We start from the raw sequence: 8,610 nt of genomic DNA on the forward strand, positions 1-8,610 counted from the left end.
GTGATGACAATTTGTTTTTCAGGAGAAGGAGTTCTTTTTGATTTTTGTTTGTGTTGTGTGTATTGGTGAGAATTCGGAATGCAGTGATACCAGTCAACATGATTTTTCAAAATCGTTTTGAACGGTAGAGAGCATAAAGAAAATTACACAAAGTACAGTCTGGTTTTAGCCAATGGCGTACTTTATTCAGAAAGTCTTTTAGCCGAGTCAAGCTCATGGCGAAAGCAATAATTAGTCTGGGTACGGCCCATGGCAAGATATTTGATTAGTCTGGGTTCGGCCCATGGCAACGAAAAAAAAAAAGAAGAAATTGAACTTTTCGAAAAAAAGCTCAAGGCGAAAGTGAAGTACAGTCGGGTTTTGCCCATGGCGTACTTCTAAGGATGAAAAAAAAAAGAACTTTCAGTCGAGAACAGCTCATGACGAGAGTGATGGATAGTCTTGTTCAACCAAGGCAAATTATAGAAACCCGAAAGAAGAACTGACTGGAAAAAAAAGGGAAAGTAAATGTGTTGTAGTTTGAAAACTGTTGAAAATTCGAGTTTACATCGAGTTAGAGTTGAAAGTTGGAAAATGGATACCGGCTAAAAGTAAAAAAAAGAATTGGCAGCTCTGCCATGAATGTAGATGCATCAACATGCATGCTCAATATTATTGTGTATGTGTGTGTGAATGCTGTGTGTTTACAGAATCTGTCTCCAACCGCCAAAGAACCACACTGGAAAAAGTTTTGGGCAGATTAAAATATTGGAAACATGATAATTTGATTGACAAAAAAAATGACTTAACGAAATTGTAGATACTTTTGATGGTCAAATGCAAAGTGAAAAAAAGATATGATTTGTAATTGATCGTGAGGTACAAAGCAAACTTAATAATTCAATGATGATATCTCTTAAAGATTATTGAAAAAAAGTCATTCATCGAGAAATCAGAAAAAAAGTTAAATTTATTATAATTAAAACAAACTACATTTTCTTTGTTATGTCCGTTCATTAAAAAAAAAACACACACGTGATGCTTTAGGACAATTCTTTCAGCTACCACTAACTAAATTGATTGGTTTTACCCCTCAACGCCATTCAAAGAAGGTTGTTTTTTGTTAAATGTATATTTTTCTTCTTGATTATTATGTTCATGGTTTTTTTATTGTTTTAACAAAGGGAGGATGAAGGTATTGAAGTTTTAAAGATCAGCTGATATAATAATAAGTATCTAATAAACTATTGCTAACAAGGCGTGTACGCTTTCAACGACACATGCAAGTTGTCTTATGCTACGCGAATGACACCGGAATTGATGGGGTTGAAACCAGTATTGGTTATGCAAAACACTAGAATGGCGTTGGTCAAGGGTTAGACTTTTTACAAGAAAGAATATTACATTTATTACGGTTTTATTTCAAATTTAGATTACGGTAAAGTATAACGGATACTTGAACTCGAAAGATCTTTGCAAGGGGAGGATGTGGTATCCTGAATGAGCGTGCAGAGCAACTGGTAACGGCAGTGTTTGGGTGAACGTGGAAGGAGTAAGTCAGCATCAGTCGGTAGCCGGATATACGAGGTGTTTAGTATAGTATTGGGACAGAATACCATAGTCGGAACGATTTCGTCCTGTGTTTTCAACAGCTGAAATTACAGGACGATTTCAGGACAGCAAAATAGCTCAGGAAAGTCCTGTAGGCTCGCAACAGCTTTCTCCTGTGATTTGCAGAAAGTTTTCGGTCTATCCTGTAGGCTGAGGACTGTTTTCTTTCGATGTTTACATTGAAATTGGAATGGAATAATGTAGAAAATTAAAAATTTAATAGTTTTCAAATCAATAAACTTTTATTGTTCTTAATGAGAAGCATATTATTAGTAAAAGTTTTGTTAATAAAATAACGACGTCGCTGCTGGTCGCCTGAAAACAAAAAATGGAAAAATGTTAATTCTCAGTCATTTAAGGTTCATTTTTGAAAACTTACCAGCTCAACCACATGTTTGACGGTGGAATCATGCCACGAACTGGGCTGCGAGTTGAACGACGGAGAACCATTCGGCGGGCAGTTGATTTTTTTGGCGTATAACTGCGCTGGAGGATCCTTCGGGGAGAACTGTTCCTCCAGCCCGGACTTCAGCAACTAACCTTTTTCGGGAAGACGGCTATAAATACCTGACGTACGTTGTTTATAGAAGAAAGGAGACAAATTGGAATCATTATTGTTAGATTAAAACAGTTTAAAACCAAAGCCACATACTTTCACTTCCACGATGAAACCAACAGCGAGCAAATAAAGTCTGCAAAAAACACATTTCGAAACCACCACAACTGTCATTTAGCAACGTCGCGAGATACAGGAGACTTCTATCCTGAATTTGTTCGTTTTCCTGAACACTCGAAAGGAAATTTCCTTTGAATTTCAGGATCAAGGGTTTGTCACGTGATTCGGTTAGCTATCTACCCGTGGCCCAGGAAAACACTTGTTTTTGACAGTTCCAAGTGTCATTATGAGCTGTTTTCCTGTAATTCAGAGGATCATGGTCCCGAGCGGAATAATTGCAATCTTAGTGTGTGCGCAATTAAAAATAATGAAACATTGTAGAACATGTCATTAAGCTATTTTGATATCTAAGGCATTAAAAAGCCCATGATCACGTTTTTCGAGTTTTAAACCACTGTGTATTGGTGTGAATCTGTCAAGTGGTTTTTTAGATAGCATCCTATACTAAAAACCGTTGGCGAAATTATTTTTGGGCAGGATCGAGAAAAATACAGGAAGGAGTCCAGGAGTCCCAGAGGAAGACCCAAAAACAGCTAGAAATCAACTATTAGACCAATGTTCACATGGTAAATCGTTCGGAATGTCTCAGAGGATCCAATAGTGTGCTAGAATTCGAATAAAAGTGAAGATGGTTGATTCCACAAGGTTAAGGAATGTGAGAGGTTTTTCAAGCTGAATCTAAAAATATCAATAGAGGAAGTGATAAAAAAGACAATTTGTTAAGACTGATTCGTCTAGCTGATAATAAACAGGCCTTTATTTCTACAGGATAGAAAAGCTGTCCACCGGTAAAATGAACGAAATACGGTGGTCAAATCGTGCGCAAAATATTTGGACTGCTAGTGAGGAAATATTTCAAAAAATTTCGTAATGGACTGCAAAAAGAATTCTTTAGTGGTCACCTGGCAGGTTTCCAGACAGACACTTTCCGTTAACAAGCCTCGCCTGTATTTTCCGGAGATAAACAAGGAAAAAAATTTAAAAAAAAGATGTCTATAGTACTGAAAGAGGCTAACGATCTGTGGCATCTGAAAATCATTCAGTGTTTCGAAGTCACGAAGAAGAATGATGTTTTGCATCCTCTGAAGTTTGTCCCTGTGAGTTTGTGTGCATTACCTCAACGGAGCGGCATAAAAGATCGCGAGTGATACTATTTGTTTGTAGAAGGCCAGTTTGTTACCCATACAGAGGCGGGATCTACGTTCGATCAGTGGATAGAAATAACAAGTCAAGACAGAGCACTTCACCTGGGTCTTCTCAATATGTGAGCGGAAAATCCTTATGCCATTTATAACTACTATGAACGCAAGATAGAGGAGGGATCCGTTTAGGGGGTTTCCTGTGCATGAACAGTATTGTTTGGGTTTTGGAGGCGTTGATATTTATTTCCCACTTGGTGGCGTATTCAACAAAGGCGTTGAAGTTTGTTCGTCATTTCGCGTGGATTTCTTCCCTTGGTGGTAATTGCAGTGTCATCCGCGAACAGATAAAACACACAGCCATCACCGAGAGGGAGATATAGGCTAGACAGCAGACTGCCCTGTGGGACACCAGTCGGGACTGTAAAAGTTCTTGATAGGGAGCTGTTCAGCGATACCCTGAACGTCCTTTGTTGAAAATAACTACGGATGATTTTTATCAGATGTAGGTACTTGAAAATTGAATGAGCAGAGCCTTTATTTAGTCCAAATGATGACTTAAAATCAATTAAAAAAGAGTACTAATTCTAATTACAGGGTTCTCATTACACTTAAAACTTTACTACGGAAAACATCTCTCGAAACGTCGAAGTCGAAGTGCTCAGAAAAACGGTTGAATGTTTTCATAACACCGATGATAGCGCTATTAGCTCCATAATTGTTCAATCGAATAGGAACATACAATCGAAGATCTTGGTTTCTAAGTACACGGGGTCGCACACTTAGAGGAATAGCTTCTAGGAGCGTGGGGCAGTCAATTCGAAATTTCAAGAGATCGGCGATGAAGGAAGCTCGCGCAGCGTTTCTGCAGGTTTGAAGAGTGCCTATGTCTATAAGACGGCATCGATGTTCATAGCTTGGCAAGTAAAACGGGTCTTGCCAAGGCAGGTGTCTAAGGGCGATTCGCAAGAAGCGCCGCTGTATAGCCTCGACCCGTTCGACTCCATTCTGGGAGAAGGGACACCAAACAGCTGATGCATATTCAAGGATAGAGCGAACGATACTGCAATACAAACTTTTCAGGCAATACACATCCTTGAAGTCCATGGCCACACGAAATAGGAATCCAAGACTTCTCGAGGCTTTGTCGACAACTTAGTTTGTGTGTGTCCTGAACTCCAGCTTCCGGTCTAGAATTACGCCCAGATCGTTGATGTGTTCTACGCGTGCGATTGGCTCATCTCCGAGGAAGTACTGATGACTGCACATTTTATATCACACCAGTGTGCGAAGAGGTTGAATTGATTTTGTAGGAAATCAATATCGTCCTGGCCGTTGATGTTATAAAATAGTTTTAGGTCATCAGCACAGCATACCTTTGGGCCGTCGATGAGTGAGAGCGCATCGTTGAAGTAGATCAAGAAGATAATCGGCCCTAAATGGCTTCCCTGAGACACACAAGAAGAAGCAGAGAATTGTCTGGATGAAAAGTCACCCGTCCAAACTGTTAATTTACGTCCAGATAGGTAGCTCCGAAGCCAGTCAAGAAGAGTTCCACCGAAACCCAGACGTTCCAGCTTTCCAATGGCAATATCGTGGTTGACTTTGTCGAATGCCGCAGATAAATCGGTGTAAATAGCGTCGGTTTGATACTTCGAAGCAAAACTTTCATGCACGTAAGAAGTAAACGTTAGAAGGTTAGTTGTCGTGGAGCGCTTGGGCATAAATCCGTGTTGATCGTCGGAAAAAATATTCTTACAGGACAAACAAATCGGATCCAAGACCACCAATTCGAATAGTTTCGCTACTGCGCATAATGCCGAGATTCCCCGGTAGTTGTTGACATCTCTTCTGTTACCTTTTTTATACACCGGAAACATGTAAGCCTCCTTCCACAGTGCGGGGAAAATAGCCCTGTCAAGCGAAGCTTGGAAAATAAGCCTAACAGGAGTCAGCAAAACAGGCATAAAACTTTTAATAAAAGTAGCAGGTATTCCATCCGGATCCGTAGAGAAAGAATTTTTGAGCTTAGCTGCTGCTTTTGAGATGACTGCATCCTCAACCACAATTTTTTTATAGAGAAGCCCAGTGGCGCATTATTCCTGACTGCACTATCCAAATGTTCAGGATACGTCGACGCTGTATTGTAGATAGACGAGAATTTATCAGCAAAGAGATCACAGACTTCACGATCAGAGTTCGCCGTTTTGTCATCCAGAAACATTTGGGTTGGCAGACCAGGTTCATTCCGCTGACTTTTAACATGTTTCCAAAACGATTTTGGTCTGGACTTGAGATCACGCTGAACTCGAGCTATATAGTTTTGGTGACAACGTTTGCTGACTGTTTTGTTAACAGAATTTAGTCTACGATAAATGTCCTGAGTGTAGGAGGATCTCGATTTGTTATAATTTCTAAGGGCACATCTCTTAGCCGTCTTTAGTCGTCGTAGTTCAGTCGTGAACCAAGGAGTCCGTATATTCTTTTCAGTAGTGTGCTTTGGTACGTGACAATCGATAACGTTATTCAAGATGTGCGAGAAGGTTTCGGCCGCAGCGTTGGGATCAGATAAGTCGAGCTCAGATTCCTAGTCGATGGAAGCCAGGGTACGAGAAATCTCGTCAAAGTCAGCTTTCTTGAAGTCAAGATAAAAGGGTGCTAATTTTGCGACAGGAGCAAGTCTAGTGACATCGAGCGAGACCATTCAAGCAGGATGATAATGTACCGCTTTAACGTACGGAGCAGGAGCCAAAACAACGGGCGGAACACGAGTCCCATCGCTGGCAAAGCAGAGATCAAACATACGACCGTTTTCGTTTGTCACGCTGTCAATCTGCCTCAAAGTCACTTTACTCAGGGAATCTAGTATGATGTTCGATAGGGTCGAAAAAGTTGAGCCTACTGGATCCGGGAAGAGAAAGTTACTATGGTTGGAGCACCACTTCAAACCGGGCAAATTGCAGTCACCAATCACTAGAATGTCATCTTCGGGTGCACAGAGAGAGCTTACTTTAGATAAGCAGCGCGAAAAAGTCTCAGCTAGGGTAACATCTCTCGTGCGGTCAGGAGGCAGATACAGTACGCAGTCATAAACTTTACGGTCACCAAGATCAATGCGGATCAACACAAATTCCAGATCACTCCAGGAACTGTCTTTGATGAGCAACGCTGGGAAATCTGACTTAACGGCAATCAACACTCCGCCACCGATGGTCTTTTTGTCGCAACGAAACACTAAATAGTCCGGTCCAAATATCTGGCTCGAAAGAGTACGGTCGTTCAGCCATGTTTCCGTGAAGGCGACAATGTCGTAACAGCAACATAGGCTTGCGAGCAGATAATCTGCTAGACACGAGTTCATACCTCCGACGTTCTGGTAGTACAATGTTATTGAGTCAAAAGTTTCCTAGGCAGAGCTAGATCCCTGAACACTGGAAAAGAGAGTACTATCAGGCGGAAGAAACCGGTCGGGAGTACCATACTTGCCTGATTGCGCAGGCTGGAGAACCCCTGCGCCACAGACGAACTCAGGGCCGGAACGACTGAAGACGCGGGAAACAGCGCGACTGAGTCGAAGAGCAAAGGGGTCTCCGTTAGGCCTTTTACAAGTTGCTACATTTTCGAGGTTCGGAAAAGAGCGTGTCGAAGAACTAGTGAGCGTAACACGTTGATAGGCTCGCAGTGCACTGGAAAGGGAGAGTCCATCACGAGGAGGAAGGCCAGCAAAAAATGTAGTTGCAGGCTGGTGAACCCCGTCACCAAAATCGAACATAGCGCCGGGACGACTGATGACGCAGGCGGGAATCAGCGCGACTGAGTCGATGGGCTCAGGGGTCTCCCAAGTGCTTTGGTCGTTGCGTCTCGGTGAAGGAGCCCATGAAGAAGCTGTAGTACGATCGTACACGAAGGCAGGCAGCAGGTGATTCAGGACATGTCTGAGTAGCTGGAAACTAAAATTTCGTCACGCAATGGGAAGGTTCTAAAACAACGTTTGTACTTGCCTAAGAATGCAGGCTGGAGAACCTCATCACAACAATCGAACTCAGGGCCGGGACGACTGATGACGCTGGCCGGAATCAGCGCAACTGAGTCGAAGTGCTCCGAGGTCTCCAAAATGCCCAATCCGTTGTGTCCCGGTGAAGAACCATTGTCAGATGTAGGGTCGTTGTCGTGTCGAAGCGGGGTTGGGTGAACTGAGGATCCATCGCTAACAGAAGCTGGGGTTAAAACCCCGGAGTACCGGTTCCCACAGTAGGAGTAAATCGACTGGGTGCAGCTGTCGCTGTAGCTTGGCGGTCAGTTTGGAAATGGCGGTCTTGGAAAGATTGCCTGAACAGGTTTTTTGAGTCAGAATCCTCGAACTCTCGGAATAGCACTCCAGCAGGCCATGTGCTAGCGTCTAATGCCGCGGGTTTAAGGCTTAAATCAACGCCGACTTTAAAAGAGATCGACTTGAGTTGGGATAAGTCGGAGGTACATCATATATTTTCTAGAACGAAGGAAATCGGTCAAGTAACAGCAAAGTTATTAAACATTTGTTTTTTAACTACATAAAATTGAGTTTACAGCAAAATTTCATACTAAGTACACTTAAGTATAATAAATAATGCATCAAATCGCCCTGAAATTCTTCAAGCAACTCAAATATGATGTTTGTTCGATTATATAGAGTCACTGGAAAAAGTTTTTATAACTAAGTATGGCAAATTTCAAAGTTTGATAAAAAATTGTTATTGAAATTTGATATACCTCTGAGGTACATCAGTTTTCGGAAAAAAGTATGTTTTTTGTTTTTTAAAAAGGCGAGATCCTGAAATCGAACCGTCTATTCAGCGGGACAATCGCATAGTTCTATAACTTTGAAACTATTGAGGTACGTTCAATACTGAGAGAAGGTACGCATATGTGCCTTTTTGGTACATGCCGAAAACATGATTTCAGGTCGAAATTCGAAAATTGTCCCGCTGAATGGATTGACGTCCGATGCATTTTTTCAACAATAAACAAAACATCAACTGTTTGAAATCGCCTCTGAGAGGTTTTTCGGAGGCCAAAAAAACGTTTTAAAATCTGTCTATAAGTTTTGATACAAAAAAAATTAATCAATGTGCCCGGATATTTCCCGGATTTATGGTTGTGAATTTTGAAATCAAATTCCCGAATTCTTGCGTGTTTTTCATAAAATTGCCCGGATTTGTTCGGCTC

The sequence above is a fragment of the Uranotaenia lowii genome, chromosome 3 (assembly GCF_029784155.1).
Source record: "Uranotaenia lowii strain MFRU-FL chromosome 3, ASM2978415v1, whole genome shotgun sequence".
Taxonomy (NCBI): domain Eukaryota; kingdom Metazoa; phylum Arthropoda; class Insecta; order Diptera; family Culicidae; genus Uranotaenia; species Uranotaenia lowii.